Consider the following 20878-nt stretch of genomic DNA (forward strand, 5'->3'; position numbering starts at 1 on the left):
TAAATTCCTTGGACTTGTCTATATAAGCAATTCTAGTATCTGCAAATACCCTTTTTATTTCTTCTTTCTAATCTTTATGCTCCTGTTGCTCTTACTCTACTGCACGGCAGGGCACTTCCAATACAATGGGAATGAAAGTGTGGAAAGTGGATTTCCTTCCTCCTGGCATTCTTTAAGGGAATACTTTCACTTTTTCCTTATTTTCAACAATGCTGCCTGAAGCTGCTCTTAAACGCACTCCTTATTAAAGATACCTTTTGTTTCTAATTCACCAAGAATTAGCATTAATAATGACAGAATACTATCAAGTACTTTTTCTACATATACTGAGATAAATATATGTGCCCCCCACCCCTGTGTTTTTATACTGTTCTTTAGGATGTTGGACCCTTTATTCATGAAAATATGGACTTGAACTTCTTCATTCTCATACTGTCTTCCTTTGGTTTTGGTATAATGACTACACTGTCCTCCTGGAGTGTATTGGTATTATTTCCTCTTCTTGTAATTGTTAAGTGTTTGAATTAAATGGAGATGGTACGTTCTTTGAAGGTTTATTAGAAAAACAATTACAGGCTTGGTGCTTGTAGCACAGCAGATAGGGTTCCCCCCAGCCACATACACTAGAGCCGGTAGGTTCAAATCCAGCCCAGGCCTGCCAAACAACAATGACAACTACAACCAAAATAACTGGGCATTGTGGTGGACACCTATAGTCCCAAATACTTGGGAGACTGAGGCAAGAGAATCGCTTAAGCCCAAGAGTTGGAGGTTATTATGAGCTGTGATGCCATAGCACAGTACCCAGTGCGACAAAGTGAGACTCTGCCTAAAAATAATAATAAAAAAGGAAGACGGAAAAACAATTAATACTGACTTAAAACTGCAAAATGCCTAAACATTTTAATTAAAAGGAGAGGTTGTCAGATTTTAAAAAAAAAAGTAAAGGAAGTCTCAATGTATATGAGACAAAACAACTTTCATCAAAAAATACAATTAGTTTGAAAATTGTACAAAAAAAGACAGCAAATGCAAGTAGGCATGAGCAATCTGGTATGGGAACTGTAATACAAGGAAATAAAACAACTAAGAAAAAGAGTATAACTAGAGATAAGAAGGGATGTTTCATTATTAAAGGATCCATTTACCATGAATACCAAAACCCTAAATATTTGGGAACATAATGACAGAACTGCAAAATACATAAAATAAACCCTTTTTTTAATCCTTAGTTTTTTGCTGAATTCTTAGCCTTATATTTTATTCTCTCTCTCTCTTCCTCCTTTTTGGGTTCTACTCTAGACGTGGTCTCTCTAGTCTGCCTTAATCAGAATAGCAGTTGTAAAGTACAAACGATCAAAAATTGCAGGGCTTAGTATACAACTGACAACTTCCTCAGAGATTGTGATTTGATAGATAAAACTTTTTTCAGATGTTTGACACTTTCATTAAGGCCAACCATATGGTTTCAATACATATTAACATGACATATATTCACCTGTATCCATATTGTACACCTTATTCACTTGACTGTTCTCACACTAGGCTATACATCTGTAATGTGCTACCATGATAGACGGTCCACACCTGGTACAAATGCACTGCAGAAACATTTATTAAATCAACTAAATAAAATTATTTGAAAGAGTTTAACCAAACAGTAACGAGATCCATTGCTAGGATCATGAGAATCAAGCACCTTAAAATAGGTATTCCACTTAAAAAAAATTGACAAAATAAACCATATCATGAAGAAAATTTTATGGAGTTGGTGAAGGTATGGATGGATAGTCTGGTTCAGCACACCATCCTCCAGAGGAAAATCTAGAAAAACTGCAAAAAATATTAAAGATAACTGTTTAAAGACCGAAATCCAAGATTGCAAAGATTTATAGGGGTAAGACATTAGAAGAGTTGTCCAGCTGATGAGAAAGAAACCTAGTAGTGCTTTTCCCCTTAAAATTCTTCATTGATTTCAAGTAGGTGACTAAGAACACAAAGGAACGAAGCAGAAATGTGTAGCTGAGAATAAACAACAGAGCAGGACTTTAGTCGTCTCACTCAACCCAGGGGACACAGGATTCAGAGCCCTCCAAAGGAAACAGGCCCCAGAAAATGTCCTAAAAATTCATTTCACATCCCCGAGGGACTATGACCTAAGTTTTCATGCGAACCAAAAATAAAAACCTCCTCACAAAACTTGAGACCCACATTCAAAAGCTCTCAATTCCTGATTGCTATGACTTTGTTCACCTTAGCTATCTCATCGTTAGCAAAACCAAATGCTCCCTAGAGGAGATAAAATCACCTCAAATTTCAAATTGTCTCTATACTATTTTATACAGAAAATCAGCATGAAATCAAAACTAACCAAGCTTTAAAAATGAAATAAAAATAAAAAGCTAACCATGCATAATTTGAAAACATTTGGGAGGTAACTAAATTTCTAGCTGACTTATAGTTTAATTCCATTCTGGTCAGAGAACATACTGTGTATTGTCAAATTTTGCCTAAATGATCAATTTCTGGGGATTTTTTCATGTGTATTTGAAAAGAATACATATTTTGCAGTTATTGGGTCTATTCTTCTATGTATGTTAGTTAGGAAAATATTGTTTCAATATTCTGCTTTCAGGCTTGGCACCCGTAGCTCAGTGGTTAGGGCGTCAGCCACATACAATGGGGCTAGAGGGTTCGAACCGAGCCCGGGCCTGCTAAACAACCATGACAACTACAACAACAACAAAAATAGACAGGCATTGTGGCGGGCACCTGTAGTCCCAGCTACTCGGGAAGCTGAGGCAAGAGAATAGCTGAAGCCCAAGAATTAGAGGTTGCTGTGAACTCTGACGCCACAGCACCCTCCCAAGGGCAACATAGTGAGATTCTGTCTCAAAAGAAACAAAAATCTGCTTTCTTACTGTTTTATTCCATTGTGTTTTCTATCAGTTTCAGAGATAAGTGAGTTAGTCTGTATCTATTTTAATCCTAACTCTTCTTGATTTTTTAAAAATCGAGGTGGATGAGTCATAAGTTGAACTGCGGTAGAATCCAGGAACTGAACGGTGATGTTGGCTGTGTGGGCATATGCATTCTCATGGTTCAAGATGGTCCCCTATGGGGCAGTGCCTTGGCTCAGAGTAGGGCACTGGCCCCATATGCCGGAGGTGGCAGGTTCAAACCCAGCCCCGCCCCCTCCCCAAAAAAAACCTTGCAAAAAAGAAAAAAAAAAAAAAGATGGTCTCCTGCAGTCCTGTCCTTGGCTGCTTTTCTTGAAGCTTCTTAAAAATTTTTGGGAGGCATGCTGTTGTGTACCACTGGGCTGTAACAATCCTCTTTTCCCTCTTTTCCTCCAGAAGAATAGCTACAACATAACCACTTTTGGAGATGAAAGCTTCTACCACTTTCTTTCCAACACTCTGGGGCTGCTTACTTTTGTTCGTGGAGTGGTTGGAGCTTCATCAGGAAAAAACAAATCCACACTGTTGACTGATGCTTATTCTGTGCATCAAACTGATAAATCCAGATTTTATCACCAGTACCAATGTCAGAAACATGACTAGACTTGCCTGCATTGAACCTGACCAGAATTCCTTCACACCATTTAACATGGATACACTTTTGTTCATCTGTCAACGTGTGAGGCAGTAACTGGGATGAAACTTTCCTGACTGAAAGATAATTGTGTAGGATTTTGGACACTGCCAGTGATCCAGTCTGTATTGCCTCTTCAACACACATTCTTCTTTTAAAGCATCACAAGAATAGAAAAGCAACCATCCAATGTACTCTATACTAACATGAAGCCAGTAGACAAGCAAAAAAATGCCCACACAAGAGAAAAATTCAAGTCAATTCATGGTGAGAGGAGGAGGAAAGAGAGAAGATAGGAAGGAAGGGGATTGGGTAGTCCCACTTAATGGGCACAATGTGGGGGTACAGGAGACACCTCCTGCAGGTGGGACACAACTACAACAGGGACTATACCTAACAAATGTAAACACTGTAACCTAATTCTTTGTACCCTAAAATTAACCTGAAATAATTAAATAAAAAGAAAGAAAACCACATCTTCCTCCATGGCGATGTTTTCCTCAGTCACTGTAATCACTGGACACCTACTCCTCTTCCTTGTCTTTCAGTGAATTTCAATCTCTTCTAAATTCTTAAAAACACCAAAAAATTTTCATGCAGGAAGGAGTAAAGTCGCTGAAAGCCCATTGTAAATGCTCAAGGCTTTGAGACTTGTTTAATCCACTTTTGAAATTATAGAAAATCATCACACACAAGTGCTCTCTTCCTAGTTCCAGAACTGAGGCAGACTGAGTGCCACGTAGATGGAAATAAATGAAGTCCTCCCAGCAACAACAATAAGCTGAGCAAGTTGAAACTTGGAGGGGTGGATCAGAGAGGACATCACTGCCAACTGGATTTCTTGGAAATGAAATCATAGACCATAACACAGTCTGTCTTTAACCTTTGTAGTGACCTTGATACAGCAATTCTGGAAAGGGAGTTCTTTCTCTTACAATACTGTAGCTTTATTAACATTTTTAATATAGTAAATTTAGTTATATAAAGAGTCATTAATCCCAGGGTGTTGATGCCAAATTCTGCTCTAAACTTTATAATAATGCACTTCAATTTAAAGTTAACTTGTAATTAAATATGGAAAATACTGTCACATTGATAGACTTGAGTGCTTCCAAATAACAATATTTTTAGGTTTACTTATTTTTTTTATTCAATTCAAAGAATAACCAAATAATAACTAGTTTGTTTCAACCAGAGGCTTCAAAGAATGGTATCACCAAATATATTCAGAAGTCACAATAATTATCAACATTATTTGTAAAATTGTTATTTTTAATTAAACACATAGGATGCATAAAAATGGAGATTTTATTGTCAGGCTTATGGAATTATTTACCTTCTAAGTGAGGAGGGACATAGATCAGACATACAAATAAACCAACAGAAATTAAGATTAAAAAGTTAACATACATATATATTCCAGTTACTGACACAGGTTTAAGGGTCCAAGGCTAAACTTGGATTATCTGTTAGCAGATAATTTCAACTCAGGTCCTTAAAGTTTTCTGGTGTTATCCATACAATCAACAATTTCTTTATTGTCCTAAAGAACTGCCAGTGCTATGTCTTCTATTAATAGAAGATGTGAGATGTGATTGAGTCTTTGAAAATAAATGTAGACACAGGTGGATATTAAGGTTTTATAGGTTTACATAGAAAAAGGAAGAAAATTGGATTCTTTGGAGATAAAAGTATGATATAGTAATAGGAAAGGAATAGTTAAAGAATAATGTATAGAATAAATAATATTTAAGATTCAACTAATGGATGCATATTTATTAACTCAAGCTTTTATGGAGCAGGTAATTTATACTAGACTTAGTAATGTAAAAAACAATAAATACAACCAAAAAGGTAGTAAATATAATACACAGAGTTCCTTTACCTTTATTCAACTTGTCCAAATATCATTAGTTATATCATAGTACTATTATTGCAAAAACCAAGAAATTATTATTGATAGAATACTACTGACTAAGCTATGAAACTCATTTAAATATCTTCAATTGTCACATTAATGTCCTTAACTTTCAGGATCCAATTCAAGAGCCCACATTGCATTTACTTGTCATGTCTTACAATCTGGAGAAGTGTCATGATTATGACACTTTTGAAGAGTAGTGGAAAGTTATTTTGTTTAATGTCCCTCAACTCAAATTTGTGTGATGATTCTTCATGATGAATTCTGGTTATTCAATTCTCTGCCAAGAATATTACAGAAATGAAGATGAGTTCTTCTCATTTTGTTACTCCAAGGGGTTCATGATGTCAATATGTCTCATAAGTAGTGATATTAACCTTGATCACTTGGTTAAATCACTTGGCCAAATTTCTCAACCATAAAGTTATAATTTTCCCCTTTGTAATTAATACATATTTTGAAAAGAGAATAATTATAAATTATGCAAATATCCTCTATCAGGGAATTCACAATGTGTTACCAGTTCACATATATATTAAGTATTATTAAAGTACTATGTAGAAATCTCAGTGAAAGCATGAATGAGGAAGTAGTAATTCCAATGAAAATAGTAACTTCAAAATAAAATTTTTGTTTATTTGTTTTGAGACAGAGTCCCACTGTGTTGCCCTTAGTATAGTGCTGTGGCGTCACAGCTCACAGCAACCTCAAACTCTTGGGTTAAGTGATTCTCTTGCCTCAGTCTCCCAAGTAGCTGGGAATAAGGCACCTGCCACAACGCCCAGTTATTTTTTGTTGCAGTTGTCATTATTGTTTTTAGCTGGCCTGGGCTGTGTTTGAACCTGCCAGTTCCCGTGTATGTGGCTGGCGCTGTAACCACTGAGCCACAGGCACTGAGCCTGTTACTATCTCTTATAGACTTTATTGGTATATCTGGAAAAGCAAACAGAACAGCTGAGTAGAGAAGAGTATCAGAGTAAGCAAAGTTTATTGTAGAAAATAGGAGAATTATATCTTTAGATATAAGTGAAATCAGTCCAGCCAAAAAAAAAAAAAACAAAAAAACCAGAAGAGACACTTTGCTCCCTTTTAGTTTTCTGTATATCTCAGGAAGATTCTGCTTAAATACTAATTCCTTTGTTACTTAAAAAAATAATTCTTGTTAAAATTGTTGGGAGAATCAACATTGTTAAAATGTCTATATTACTCAAAGTGACTTATAGATTGAATGTAATCGCCATTAAACTTACAATGTCATTTTTTGTTGATGTAGAAAAAATAATTCTATGCTTTGTATGGAGCCAGAAAAGAGCCCTAATAGCCAAAGCAGCCTTAACCAAAAGAACAAATTGGACCTCAGCACCTGTAGCACAGGGCACTGTGGTGGGCACCTGTAGTCCCAGCTACTTGGGAGGTTAAGGCAAGAGAATCGCTTGAGCCCAAGAATTTGAGGTTGCTGTGAGCTGTGATGCCACTGCACCCTACAGAGGGCGACACAGTGAGACTCTGTCTGAAAAGAAATAAATAAATAAAAATAAAAGAACAAATTGGGAGGCTTCACTTTACCAGACTGCAAGCAATACTATAAAGCTATAGTAAGCAAAAGAGCATGGTACTAGCACAAGAACAGAGACGTAGATCAATGGATCAAAACAGAGAACCAGATATAATACTTTCTTCATATTGCCATCTGATCTTTGACAAAGCAGACAATAACATACACTGGGGGCCAGAACTCCTATTCAATACCTGGTGCTGGGAAAATTGAATAGTCACATGCAGAAGACAGAAACAGGATCTTCATTTCTCACCACTATCACAAAAATAATTTCACAATGGGTAACACACTTAAACCTAAGGAATAAAACTATAAGAATTCTAGAAGAAATTATTGGAAAAACTCTTAGATATATTGGCCTAGGCAAAGAATTTATGAAGACTCCAAAGGAAATCACAGATGCAATAAAAATTAGTAAATGAGACTTGATTAAATTAAAAAGCTTCTACACAGCGAAGGAAACCATCAACAGACTGAACAGACAATATTCAGAATGGAATAAAATACTGTATTTTCTTTCTAGATACCAGAGAAAGGGCTAATAACAAGAATCTACAAAGAATTCAAGCAAATAAACAAGAAAAAAATATTATAACCCTATAAATCATGAAATAAATTTGGGAAATAATGGGCTAAACAAAAAAAATAAAAATAAAAATAAACCATAAAAAAGTGGACAAAATACATCAACAAAAGCTTTTCAAATGAAGACAGACTAATGGCCAATAAACATAATAAAAATGTTCAGCATCTCTAATCATCAGGGAAATGCAAATCAAAACAAAAATGAGATATCATCTAACCCAGTGATAATGGCTTTTATCAAGGTCTCAAAACAACAGACAATAGCATGGGTACAGAGAGAATAGAACACTTATACACTGCAAACTAGCACACAACCTCTATAGCAGGGGTCCTCAAACTTTTTAAACAGGGTGCCAGTTCACTGTCCCTCAGACAGTTGGAGGGCCGGACTGTGGGCCCCAGGACGAGTCGGCTGCTAAGCAGGACAGGCAGCGGTGGCAAAAACACCCAGTGGGCCAGATAAATGTCCTAGGCAGGCTGCATGTGGCCCATGGGCCATAGTTTGAGGATGCCTGCTCAAAGTAGTATTAAGATAGCTCAAAGAAATAAATGTAGACTTGCCATTTTATCCAGCAATCTCAGTATTGGATATTTACCCAATGGAAAAAAGTCATTATTTTATCAAAAGAACACTAGCACTCAAATGTTTAGAGAAGTGCAATTCACAATCACAAAGATGTGGAATCAACTCAAGTACTCGTCAATACATGAGTGCATTAATAAAATGTGGCATATGTATACCATGGAGTAGTACTTAGCCATAAAAAATGTTGATCTAGGGCAGCGCCTGTGGCTCAGTGAGTAGGGCACTGGCCCTATATACTGAGGGTGGTGGATTCAAACCCAGCCCCAGCCAAACTGCAACAAAAAAGTAGCCAGGTATTGTGGCAGGCGCCTATAGGCCCAGCTACTCTGGAGGCTGAGACAAGAGAATCAGCTAAGCCCAAGAGCTGGAGGTTGCTGTGAACTGTGACACCATGACACTCTACCCAGGGTGTCAAAGTTAGACTCTAACTCTAAAAAAAAAAAAAAATGTTGATCTAGTATCTTTTGTAACAACCTGGATAGAACTGTAGACCATTCTTCTAATTATCACTAGATTGGAATAACAAACACCACATGTATTCACTATACAATTGGAATTATCAATACTCATGTGCACACACGGAAATAAAACTCAACGGAAATCAAGCAGGAGGATGGGGGAAGGAAGGGATGGCTAAATTCACACCTCACAGGTACAATGCATGATAGCAGATGATCAAAACACTTAGAAGTTTAATTCAAACGGTACAAAAGCAATTTATTTAACCAAACCATTTGTACTCCCATAATAATTTGGAAAAAAGAATTGTTCATAGGGCCATGGATGGTGGCTCACACCTGTAATCATAGCACTTTAGGAGGCCAAGGTGGGAGGATTACTTGAGGCCAAGTGTTCCAGACCAGCCTACTCAACATAGCAAGAAATCTGTCTCTACAAAAAATTAGTCAGGTGTTGTGGTACATGCCTGCAATTCAAGCTACTTGTGAGGCTGAGACAGAAGGTTCACTTGAGCCCAAGAGTTCAGGCTTCAGTGGGCAATGATTCTGCCACTGTACTCCAGCCTACATGACAGAGTGAAACCATGTCTCAAAGCAAAACTAAACAAAAAAACAAAACAAAAAAAAATCCGTAATAAGCCACACACAACAGACACTTCCTATATGTTATACATAAGCAAAGTTGTGATGAAGCCCCAGGTATTAGTCTGGATTTGGCCCACAGGGTCAGGATTTGCTGATCCCTGATTAGAACAGTGTGAACAGTATTTCTCAAGTTGACCCTATTGCTTTATAGGTCTGATAATTCTTTGTTGTGGGGGGGATGCTCTGCTCATTTTAGGATACTGAGCAGTATTTCTCACCTCTATTAACTAGATGCCAGTAGAACTCCTCCATCCTAGAAGTGACAACCACAGGTGTCTGTAGACATTGGCCAACATCCCCTGGTAGATCAAACTGCACTGCACTCAGCTCAGAGTTCTAATACCCTGGCCAGAGAGTACAGGCTTATCTGGGTTTCATCTATTGATATTTTCTTGGGGGGAGGGGTTTCTCTACCTATTGGCATTGCTTTGTTGAGAACTCCTCCTACACCTAGACTGGGAAATACAGAAGGTAGAAAAATTTCCCTGGGGAGTCAATCCTGTGTCTAAGGAATCCTGTGTCCTTCCTTAAATATCAAGTCCTCAAATGGGTCTGCTTTTTTTCTCTATTTTGTGCAGTCTTCTGCTGTGTGTTTCATTTGTCTGATCCAGATTTTAGGTATAATAACTGAGGAGAACTAGGGTGAAGTGAGCTCAGTTTATCTTAGTCTGCAAGATAAGTTTTTTTTTTTTTTTTTTTTTTGGTTTTGGAGACAGTCTCACTCCATTGCCTGGGAGTAGAGTGCCCTGGTGTCATAGCTCACAGCAACCTCAAACTCGTAGGCTCAAGTGATCCTTTTACCTCAGTCTCCCAAGTAGCTGGGACTACAGGCACCCTCCACAACACCTGGCTAGTTTTGTATTTTTAGCAGAAATAGGGTATTGCTCTTCCTCAGGCTGGTCTCAAACTCCTGTGCTCAGGTAATCCACCAGCTTCAGCCTCCTGGAGTGCTAAGATTATAGGGATGAGCCACTGCCTATGATAAATATCCTTATTCCATCAGAGGATGTGCAGTGTCCCGTGTAATTCAACTCCTGGCTCTAGTATCCAAGTGATTTGAAACAATGAGCAGGATATATAGCTCCTGCTACTCAGGATAGCATTTTTTCAGACACAAATTTGTAGTGATATTAATACACACCTTATAGCTGCATATAATATGATCCCCATTTAACTCATGAAGGCTAAAAGAGTTACTGAACATAAATAACATGGAACAGTTTTTGTTACATAGTAAACACTATATATTAGATATCATTAGTATTTTTATTAAGTATTGGAAAACCACTGACAAATAACTTTATCATGCCAATGATTATTAGTGCTTCATACCTCCCCATCCTAAAGCCAAGCAATAATCACCCAAAAGTTCCATTATAGCAGAGTTTTCAAAATTGGAGGAGATGTACTTGAATTTGATGTAACTTCATGCAATATTTTGAAGGGTTGGAAAAGTGAGACATGTTATATCTTAAGGTATTTTAAATCACAACGAATTTAAATGCCTGAAGGACAAGGACCTCATTACAGTGTTTTTCTTCTAAGTAATTATTCCCCCCACCCCTCCGTGGGACAGCAACAGAGAACAGACTAGTGTTTCATTAAGTCTATACCTACTCTCACTCTTTCCAGAACAACATTGGCTTCCTGTGCGAGGGCACACATTAATCTCTCTTCATGGAAGGACTTTCACCCCTTGTCAACCTAGAGAGGAGAATTTCTTTTCATCCTTCAAAATTCATCATCTGTCATCTAAGGTTATAAAGCTAAATGCTAGGACAAAGAAACCTGCACTCACACAATTCTACAGCAGGAGAAAGAAAACAGAGGAAGCATTGGACAGAAAATATAACAAAAAATAAGATGAAAGAACTAAGAACAAATATTTGTATAACAATAGATAAAAGTGGGGTAAATTGACATATCAGAAATAAAAGGCTGAGCAAATAACACTAACAAATATATCTTCTTAGGTACCTCTGAAATAATTTTAAAATGAAAAGTATGAAGTGAGTTGTACCATGACATTAATCCTAGGCAATATAAAATTCTTAAGAAAAATAAGGGCATGTCATTAATGATAAAGATCACCATCTACACTGATAATTTTTGTGCTTAGTACTTCAGTCCTGAATAACAAAATGTCAAAAAATATGCTGCAATAAACATGCTAGAGCAAATATCTTCTTGATATACTTATTTATTTTCCTTTGGGTATATATGCTCAATGGTGATAGTGCTGGATCAAATGATAATTCTACTTTTGGTACTTGAGAAATTTTCATACTATTTTCCATAGAGTTTGTATTCATTTACATTGCCACTAAAAGTGTATGAGAGAATTTCCTTTTCTCTGCATCCTCACCAACATTTTATTTTTTGATTTTTTGATATAATAATAGCCATTCTGACTGAGATAAGATGAAATCTTATTTGGGTATGATTTGCATTTCTCTGATGATCAGTGATAATTGAGCATTTTCATGTAACTGTTGGTCATTTGAATGTTTTTTTCTTTTTTTTTTGAGACAGAGTCTCACTTTGTCACCCTCAGTAGATTGCTGTGGCATCATAGCTCACAGCAACATTAAACTCTTGGGCTCAAGTGATTCTCCTGCCTCAGCTTCCCAAGTAGCTGGAACTATAGGCACCTGCCACAATGCCCAGCTATTTTTTTCAGACAAGGTTACCCTCTGGCTCAGGCTGCTCTCCAACCTGTGAGTTCAGGCAATCTACCCACCTTGGCCTCCCAGAGTGCTAGGATTACAGGCATGAGCCACCAAGCCTGGTTTTGTGTGTCTTCTTTTGATATATGTCTATTCATGTCTTTTGCCCACTTTTTTATGGGACTATTATTTTTTACTGTTGAGCTGTTTAAGTTCCTTCTATAGTCTGAATGTTAGTACCTTGTCAGTTGAATAGTTTCCAAGTATTTACTCCTATTTAACAGGCTGTCTCTTCTCTTTGTTGACTATTTCCTTTGCTATGCAGAAGATTTTTGGATTAATATGGTCCCATTTATCTACTTTTTTTGTTGCTTGTGTTTTTAAAGTCTTACACAATAAAACTTTACCTAATCTAATGTCCTGAAATGTTTCCCCTACATTTTCTTCTAGTAGTTCCAGGTCTTATGTTCACAAGAGCAAAGACACGGAATCAACCTAACTGTCCATCCATGGGCAAATGGATAAGGGAGATGTTGCATATACACAATGGAATACTATTTAGCCACAAAAAGAATGAAATCATGTCATTTGCAGCAACATAGGTGGATGGAGGTTGTTATGTTAAGCAAAATAAGTCACGTAGAGAAAGACAAATATTGTATGTTCTCATTCATATGTGGAAGCTTAAAACGCCGATCTCATGGAGGTAGAGAGCAGAATGATGGATACCAAAGACTGGGAAGGGTATGTGGAGGGGTAGGGGATGAAGAAAGGTTGGTTAATTGGTACAAACATACACTTAGATGGAAGTAATAAATTCCAATGTTTAATAGCAGAGTAGGGTGATTATGGTTGACAAGAATGTATGGTATATTTCAAAATGGCTAGAAGAAAGGTCTTAAAATGTTCCCAAAATATAAAAATGATAAATGCTCTTGTCCAGATGATGGATACCCTAAATACCCTGATTTGATCATTACATGTTCTATACATGTAACAAAATATCACATATTAGTCCATAGTTATGTATAAATATTAGATACCAATAAAAATTAGCACATAATAAAACACATTTTATACCTAATAATGTGCACATACACACAAAACCCCAATATTTAAAACATTGACTTCAAGAATAAAATTAAAGGTAACAAGAATGAGAAACAGACTTTAACCAATCATGAATAGATAATAAGCTCCATGACTTTGTAGAGTTAACTATATAATTTATCAGAAAAAAATGTATTAATAAGATTGGTATTGTCTTATTTTGAATCCCCAAGAATGAGGTCCTCAGACAAGAATTCCAGTGAAATTTGTTTGTTAGGGAAGACAAGGAACACAAGTGGGGAACGAAAAAAGTTACATAGAGAAGGAAAACATTCAATAAATGGTGCATAATTATGCCACTTGGTATAAAATATGAATAAATTTTTCCACCAAAAGGGGGAGATAGTTGGTGTATTTATATATATTTTACCACATCCTAGCAGCCACTGGAGTTAGGAGTTGCTAGGGGCAGAACAGCCTTCTAAGATTGCAGAAATAGCTTTGTAGCAGAGAGATACAGAACTGTCAGCTGGAAATTCAAAGAAGATCAGTGAAAATTGTATAGCCTGAGGGACATGAGTAAGGCACTACTGGCATGTTCTATAGCCTATAATATTCTATGTAAGTGATAAGGCAATTACCAAATTGAACACATTAATCCACAAAGAAAAATCATAATAAATTTCAGAACTTAAAAAAAAAAAAGTCAGGCAGCACCTGTGGCTCAAAGAAGTAGGGCACCAGCCCCATATACTGAGGGTGGCAGGCTCAAACCCAGCCCCAGCCAAACTGCAACAACAAAAAAAATAAGAGTCAAATTTTTTGACCACATGGTATAATACTTAAAATTAAAGTGGAAATAAAATCTAAATATATCTAAAAATATTTTTAAGAATAGAAACTGGATACTCTTATGTAAGCCCTATATTAGAGGAGAAATAAAAATCAATACTGCAGAAAACAGAGACAATGATGAATAAGGATATATGGCTCAGCACCTGTAGCTCAGTGGTTATGGCACCAGCCACATACACCAGGGCTGATGGGTTCCAGCCTGGCCTGGGTCTGCTAACAAACAACAATAACAACTGCAACTACTACAACAACAACAACAAAATAGACAGGCGTTGTGGCAGGTGCCTGTAGTCCCAGCTACTTGGGAGGCTGAGGCAAGAGAATTGTTTAAGCCCAAGAGTTTGAGGTTGCTGTGAGCTGTGACACCATGGTACTGTACCAAGGGTGACATAGTGAGACTGTGTCAAAAAAAAAAAAAAAAAAGAATAAGGATACGTATCTTTTTAAATGGGTAATGCCAAAGCTATTCTCAGTGTAAAAATCCATACTGGTTAACTCATATTATCTTAACTAAGAAACAATATTTTCTAAGATTTTACATTTTCAACATTAGATGTTTTAGAGAAAAAAACAAAAATAGCAACATAAATAACACAGAAAAAAATTTTAAAGACGTAAGTCAATATTCAAAAATCCAAACCTACTTAATTTCTTTAAATGATATTAAAATGATAATAGATTAATATACAAAAATGACAAAATGTCATTTTAGTAAAATTAAAAATGAGGAAAGGAAAAAAGAGAATGGAAATTAAGACATATTTGATAATCGGGATTAAAGGTACTGTACTCTAGAAATAACATAAACTACCAAAATTAATCTCAGAGAAACAGAAAGTCTAAGCAAGCCAGTAATTGCATATAAATTGATTTTAAAATATTGATAAAAGACCTCACTAAAAATTAAAAGGTCCAGATAGTTTCCTGATAGGGCATTTCAAACTCAGAAATTAATTCTAACATGATTTAAAATTTTCCAGAGCAGTAATTAAGGTAATGTTTAAATATTGTGATATCTGAATAGAAATCAAGTATTAGGAAAGAGGAACTATTAATATTAAAATAACTATATAACTTTATGGCAAGGATTATAATGTTGTATTTATTGCTGAGTCTCTAATACTACATTTAAGCACTAGGAAAATGCCCACCATATTTTAAACACAAAATAAATATAGTATTTGTGGTATGAATGCATGACAAGCATACAAGGGTGATTCAAAATTGGTAATTTTAATGAAATATTAATACGTATTAATATATATTTAGTGAAATATACATGCACACATATATACTAATTTAAATAGCTCAGAGTAAAAATTTATTGATTACCATTTTACATTAAACACACACAAAGGAATATTTATATTTAGTCCTGATTTTTAAAACTAATTGTCTATACCTATACTGCAAAGCAAGGTAATATCATGCTTAACCAAAAAGCACTAGAATAATCCCATGAAAATTTAGAAAAACTAAAAGGCTCCCTAAAAATGCCACTATTATTAAAACTTATTTTAAAAGTCTTAGCAATTTCAAATGTAAGTGCTACGTGTATATGTGTACACATGTGTGCATCTGTGTGTAAAACAGATAAGCTAGAAAATAAAAATAATGTGCAAAGTTTATAATCAGGAAATTAAAATAAAATCAAGAAATACAAATGGCTGAAAACATGCAGATTTTCTCTAACTCCATCTAAAAACAATAACTGGGAAATCTGTCCACAGACCCAAGTGCACAAATTGATATTTGATTGATATTTTGTCATTCATGAATAGAGCTAGAAGATATGGAACTGAGAGAGACCTTAAAGAAGAATCTAAAACTACCTCCCAGGAGTATGAAATATGAGTGATATATTCCAGGGTGGAGTCAAATATAAGTGAACAATAGGTAAATAAAATGTAAAATAAATACACATATGCAAAAAACAAAAATAAATAAATAAATATACATATATAATTGTAGCAAAAAAATTATACGCCAGAAGGGGAAAAAAGAAATGCATTTTTAGTATATTATAAAAACAAAATACTAGTTGAATAATATTACAGTATTTTGTCAGTTAAGTATATTTCTATCCAGCAAATTTAAGAGGTTGATTTGAAGATGATTCTGCTCTCCCATGTTTAGAGCAAATGGCCTTGTCTAGTTGAAGTGATAAATAACGCTGAGAGATTAGCATGCTATTTTGATGTCTTCTGATTAGAGAATAATTTTAGCTTCAGCTAAAACCATTTAATGGTTTTGTCAATCTTTTCTGCTATCACTTGATTAAAATATTTTCAAGAATCTTAAAATACCAAAACTTAAGAAATTCACGTATTTAGAACTGCAAAAGATATGATGCTTATAATTTATGATAAACACAAGTCTATATTCTTTAGTATTCACAGGGATGAAAAATAATATAAAAGAAATTAAACATATTCAAATTTCTTGCTCAAATGAAGTCTGAAGCACAACATGGATTTTGAGGGTTTTTTTAAAATTAATTAATTAATTAATTTTGGGGGGGCTGAGGCTTGGTTTGAACCCGCCACCTCTGGTATATGGGGCCAGTGCTCTACTCCCTTGAGCCACAGGTGCCGCCCATTGAAGGTTATTTTGTTTTTTCTTTTATTATTTTTTTGGATTCATTGAGAGTACAGAGAATTAGATTACACTGATTGCATCTGTTAAAGTTCCTCATATATTTGTGTCCTGCCAACATGGCTATTTGGAGCAGCTTTACTATTAAAACTATATTTGTACAAATGTATAAATATTTAAAGCATTCCTCACATAATGTTTATTGTTTGTGTCCTTAAAGAGAGAAAAAAAATCCTTAAAACTTAATCCATCTAATATATTAAGCTCCATGAAAACACAAATCAGATAAATGTTCTCAATTCATTTCAAACATTATGGAACTGGCTTATTCAATGCATATTTGTTGAACAAAGAATTGAATTACACTTATTTGCCAATTACATTTATAACCCATTGGTCTTAATTATGTGAAACAAAAAAACAGTACCTTAAATAATTTGCCATATTTATAAGCAAGTAAGAGCAAATATATAAATGAATTTCCTACTAATACATAAATTATAGAAGAGAGAGGAACTTAAGGGTTTAGCTATAAATCTTTGTCCATTTACTGCATAGCATGATGCCTGCAAAGAGAAGACATTTGTTGAATAAATGTATGAATGAAACTTAAAGCAGTGGGTGGCACCTGTGGCTCAAGGAGTAGGGCGCTGGCCCCATATACCAGGGGTGGTGGGTTCAAACCCAGCCCCAGCGAAAAAATAAAAAAGAAACTTAAATAAGAAATCAGAAGAAAATAAAGATCTTGCACAGATTTCACTCATTATCCATAGTATCTCCTTTTTCATCTGTAATGATATCCACTATCTATGGTTTCATTCTTGATATAAGTTTTTTCCTGTCCATTTTATGGTTTTCAGTCTTGTTAGAGGTTTATAAATTTCATCCCTCTTTTCAAAGAACCAGTGACTGGTTTCATTGCTTTTCTTCATTGTTTTGCATTTTCTATTTAACTAACTTCTACTCTTATCTTTATCATCTTCCCTTTTCTGCTTGCCTTGGATTTATTTTGCTTTTCTGTGCTCTCTTGAGGTGAGTGCTTGAACTGTTGATCTAAAACTTTTTCTCTTTTGTAATGCAAGCATTTAGTGCTATAAATTTCACTCTCAGCACTACTTTAGGTGTGTCCTACATATTTTGATATCTTGCATTTTCATTTTATTCCGTTTAATGTGTATTTTCACTTCCCTCAATAATTTTTCTTTGACCTATACAAAATTAAGATGTGTGTTATTTAATTTGGGTTTGGAGATTTTCCTGTTATCTGTTTATTGGTTTCTAGATGAATTTCATTATGATCCAAGAACATACTAAACCCTTACATTTTTTAAGTTAGTTTTATGGCCCAGGATATGGCCTGTCTTAGTATATATTCCCTGTGGAATTTACAAAAAGATATGTATTCTGCTGTTGGCTGAAGTGTTCTAAAAACATCAATCATGTGCAGTTGGTAAATGGTATTGTTCAATGAAATGGATATACCTGAAGCAAGCAATTCAGGAGGAGTCTTCTCAGTGCAGACTGGTTAAGATTTATTCTGCATACACTCTTTTGTTTTACAATGTGAAGTGTGATGTATAGTTTATGACAGCAATGCAATTTACCATGATTGTCATATTCAGGCTCTTGTTTGAAAAATGTAAAACCAATATATACTTTATTTTGCTGCTTCCACATCCTATCCCTACATTTGCATTTAATGTAGCTTTGGAGGAGATAAAATAAGGGGCAACAGTTAAGGTTACATAGGTCGACAAATCATTTTTCCATGAAATTTGCCTTATCTACCCTTATAGACCCTACAATGAAGACTAGGAAAAGCATTAAAAAAAATTATCTTTATCTCCATGTAGTGACTAGCAGTATCTGCCTCTCAAAAATGTGTTTACACTAGATTGATATTATTGGTAGCCAAGAATAGTGAATTTAGCATATCAAAGCAAAACAAATTATATTCAATTGATAATAATCAATATTCACAGAAAAGTAAGGCAGTATTAAATGAATGTGAGGATAAGAAATTTTAAATAGAAACAAAATAGATTTTGAGCCTTCCACACCTTGGATGAGATTGAAGAGATTTTAAATTTAACCAAGATTACATTTTTAGAAAAACGTTTAACAAAAGTATCATTTCTAACTTAGTCACAAATAAATTTTCTAACTTTCTTTAGCTTCTGTAGTTCTCAATGCAGTCAGCAAAAACTGAAAGATTTGAGTAACTGCATTCTGCTGTCATGCTTCTTCTCATTTAAACACGAACTTAATTATAAAGCTCCTCACGAAGTACCATAAAATACACCAAAGGTTTTATTTGGGCCAAGGCAAGCCCATAAACCAGATAAATCTATAATAACTGATAAAACATTAGCAGTACTGTTTATTAATATATATAGTTATAATCAGCCATCACTGAAGAAGGTTTATGAAAATAAACTTGTAGTAATATAAACTAAAGAGTAGTACACAAGCCTTTGGAATCAATTATAGTTTATTTGTTCAATAAAGCACACAAAACTGCAACAGCACATTTCATATTTTTCCTAGGAAATCAATATCCACAACAGAAAATAAATGTCAAATCGAAGCCACGAATTTTGTGCATGAGGTGTATTGGAAATAGCTCTGGACCGGTGCTCAAGGCACCAGGATTCTATCTAATTTAGCCGCTATCATTGACTTTGGGAAAGCAACACCTCCTAAAAGACTTAGTTTTTCTTCCAAATTTAATTCATGGTCTTGTTACTGAAGTTTCACTGAATGCACATTTCTAAGAGAAGAATATAGGATATATGCTATTAGGAGCACATTAGTTATAATTATTGCCTGTAATCTTTCAAAATCCTAGATTCTGTCCACTAAGTTGTGGGATTTTGTTATTGTTGCTAAAATCAACAATAAAAATATGCATTAAAGTATGTTTAGGATTTAAGAATCTGTATTCCCTTTGTTAGCATTACAGGGCAAGAATAATGAATTTGTGTTAACCTAAAGCCAAATGTGTTTTCAATAATATGTTTTATAAATATGGAATTAGCTATAAAAATAGGTCACTGTGCCGAGTGCAGTGGCTCAGGCCTGTAATCCCAGCACTTTGGGAAGCCAAGGTGGGCAAGATCACCTGAATTCATGAGTTTGGGACCAGCCTGAGCTAGAGTGAGACCCCCATCTTTAAAAATAAAAATAGCCAGGCATTGTGGTGGGTGCCTGTAGACCCAGCTACTCTGGAGGTTGAGGCAAGAGAACTGCTTGAGCTCAAGAGTTAGAAGTTGCTATGAGCTATGACGCCACAGCATTCTACCTAGGGTGACAAAGTGAGACTTTGTCTCAAAAAATAAAATGGGTCACTGTCTCTGTTCATGTACTCATTCAGATTACCAATTTCCTTTTACATAATTTTCTGTCATACTATTAGTTTAGACTTACTCTTTCTTATTACTTGAAATTCAGGTGGCAAATTTCAATTTAACTTCAATATCCAAATCAAAAAATCTAGGCAGATCCTTTTGTAGTTCATAAGTTTGATGACTGGGTTTTCATGCACATGTGTGAGATGTGTCTCCCACGAATCTTGTTACAATGATGGCACATTACCCACCTGACATGAAAAAAGAAAAAAAAAATCTACGCAGATATTAAGCTATTTGAGTATTGCTAATCTTACTCCAAATAGCTCAATAAAATTAGTTCTTTCTTTTTTTTTTGAGACAGAGCCTCAAGCTGTCCCCCTGAGTAGAGTTCCATGGCATCACAGCTCACAGCAACCTCCAACTCCTGGGCTCAAGCGAGTCTTCTGCCTCCGCCTCCCAAGTAGCTGGGACCACAGGCATCCACCACAACACCTGGCTATTTTTTGGTTGCAGCCATCATTGTTGTTTGGCGGGCCCAGGCTGGATTCGAATCCGCCACCTTAGGTGTATGTAGCTGGCACCTTAGCCACTTGAGCCACAGGAGCTGAGCCAATAAAATTAGTTCTTGCAACCGAAAATGAGAACAAAACATATTCTAAACAAAAAAGTATTTTATATGACCTCCTATAATAACAGAGATTATTAAGACAAAATGTGTTAACAGTTCTTTTGATATAAAGCATCAAAACACAACCTGCATTACAGAGAAAAGAATATTAGCCAAGAATACTATTATGGCTTTTTTTTTTTTTTTTTTTGAGACAGAGTCTCAATCTGTCGCCCTGGGTAGAGTGCTATGGCGTAACAGCTCACAGCAACCTCCAACTCGTGGGCTCAAGCAATTCTCTTGCATCAGCCTCCCAAGTATCTGGGACTACAGGCACCCCCCACAGCACCTGGCTATTTTTAGTTGTGGTGGTGGTTGCCATTATTGTTTTAGCTGGCCCTGGCCCAG

General features: G+C 35.5%; 1 non-coding gene across 1 annotated transcript; it reads left to right on the forward strand.

Annotated features, from left to right (window-relative positions):
• Positions 1-20013: 20013 nt before the first annotated feature.
• On the forward strand, positions 20014-20117 carry LOC111726032. Its single transcript, XR_002773934.1, has one exon. It is a non-coding gene; the product is annotated as a small nucleolar RNA U13 (small nucleolar RNA).
• Positions 20118-20878: the final 761 nt, after the last annotated feature.

The sequence above is a fragment of the Otolemur garnettii genome, unplaced genomic scaffold (genome assembly GCF_000181295.1).
Source record: "Otolemur garnettii isolate 467f Iridium unplaced genomic scaffold, OtoGar3 scaffold00051, whole genome shotgun sequence".
NCBI classification, from domain to species: Eukaryota; Metazoa; Chordata; class Mammalia; order Primates; family Galagidae; genus Otolemur; species Otolemur garnettii.